Raw genomic sequence first — 2199 nt, 5'->3', positions numbered from 1 at the left:
CAGTTATAATCATCAACATTAAAAGAAATAAACATTTTAAATATATTAGTCTGTGTATAATGAATGAATATAATATATAAGTATCACTTTTTGAATGGAATTACTGAAATAAATCAACTTTTTCATGATATTCTAATTTTATGACCAGCACCTGTATAATCATTGCTGTCGACCAATTTAATAAAACATCGAGGTCTGCTCAAAGACACATCAGCACTGACCCTTCATTGTTGAAGTGGGGGTGCAAACTTATTTTTATTCTCTCATTTTTTGACTTAAGACATGGCATCGCTCTCATCAACAACAAGACTAAAACATGCAATAAATAAATGACAGATTAAAATTCTGCACGACTCCATCTTTAGTTTTGAGTTGGTTCGGTCCAACTCCGCTGAACACCGTCAGCTGCTGCTTCACTCAAACTTTGGAGAGAAGAAAAACAAAAAGCAAATTTGTTTCTTAAACATTTAAAACTAAGCTGCATATTTTTCTGACTGCACTCATCAACGACATAATGACAGTAAACTATCCTCAACAGACCACAGTTATTTGTTTGTTTATTTGTTTATTTAAGGATCCCCATTAGTTTCTACTGTAGTACAGACTATTCTTCCTGGGGCCCACACTTAAAACATTGCAATTAAATCAAGCTTTTACTTTTTATTACTTGTTTAGTTCTTGTAACAATTAAAGCTAAAATGTCCTGTTAGAGGGGTTTTTTTTTTTTTTTTTTTGGTTCTGCACATTTTATGGTTTAAGGCGGCCCGGTGGATCAGTTGGTAGAGCTGTTGCCTCTCAACGAGAAGGTCGCCAGATCAAATTCCGGCTCAAGACCTTTCTGGGTGGAGTTTGCATGTTCTCTCTGTGCATGTGTGGGTTTTCTCCAGGTACTCCGGTTTCCTCCCACAGAACAAAAACATGCATGTTAGGCTGATTGGTAACTCTGAATTGTTCCTATGTGTCCCTGTGATGGACTGAGACCTGTCCAAGGTGTCCCCCAACTTTCGCACAGTGACTGCTGGATATGGACACCAGTGGCCCCCCCACAACCTGGAAAGGAAGAAGTGGGTAGAGATGATGGATTTATGGATGGATGGATGGATGGATGGATGGATGGATGGATGGATTTTTATGGTTTAATTAGATTGAAGCTTCTAGATGACTGGGCTACTACAGCAACAGTAATTAGAGAGACAGGTAGGAAGGTACTTGGTGTGTCATCTGGACAGAGAATGGATGATAAGGAAACCTGGTGGTGAGATAGTGAAGTGCAGGACGCCGTTCAAAGAAAGAGGTTAGCCAAGAAGAAATATGACAGTGAGAGGACTGAAGAGAGGAGACAGGAATATAAGGAGATATAACGTAGAGCAAAGAGGGAGGAAGCTACAGCAAAGCAGAAGGCATATGACGAGTTGTATGGGAGGCTGGACACTAAAGAGGGCGAGAAGGATTTGTACCCATTGTCGAGACAGAGGGATCAGGCTGGAAAGGATGTGCAGCAGGTTATGCTTGTGAAAGATAGGAATGGTAATGTTCTAACAAGTGAAGAGAGCACGATGGGACTAGGGAAGGAGTACATTGAGGAGCCAATGAATGAAGAGAATAAAAGAGAAAGAAGAGTAGAGGTCATGGAAACTGTGGACCAGGAAGTGTGAAATATTAGTGAGGATGAAATCCAGAAAGCTCTGAAAACAATGAAGAAAGGAAAAGCAGTAGAACCTGATGACATACCAGTGGAGGTTTGGAATGTCTTGGAGAGATGACAGGGAGGTTTTTGACTCAAATATTCAATGGCATGTTTGAGGGTGAGAACATTCCCTTAGTAATCGATAAGTGTGCTGGTGTCCATTTTTAAGAACAAGAGGGATGCACAGAGTTGTAGCAAGGAGACGAGAATAACAACTGTGTTGCAAAATAATGAAAAGCAACCAGGGAGCACACAGTAATGACCAAACAGAGCAAGTGCTTCATTTCCAACGTCAGCTCAATTAAGGGACAATGCACAAAAACAGTAAAAAGATATAAAGTGCTTAATGTAGCCGCTGGCTAATGTCATCAGGATCCTCTGTGCAGGTTAAGACATTTGCTTTTTAAATACAAAGCAGCACCAAACAAGTGAAAGTAGATTTAAAACAACACAAGTCTCTCATCCCGTTCAGTTCATTTCTATAGCGCCAAGAAGTCATCTCAGGGCACTGA

This window comes from Nematolebias whitei, chromosome 9 (assembly GCF_014905685.2).
Source record: "Nematolebias whitei isolate Nwh7 chromosome 9, NemWhi1, whole genome shotgun sequence".
Classification (NCBI taxonomy): Eukaryota; Metazoa; Chordata; class Actinopteri; order Cyprinodontiformes; family Rivulidae; genus Nematolebias; species Nematolebias whitei.
Note: the sequence above shows the minus strand (reverse complement) of the source record.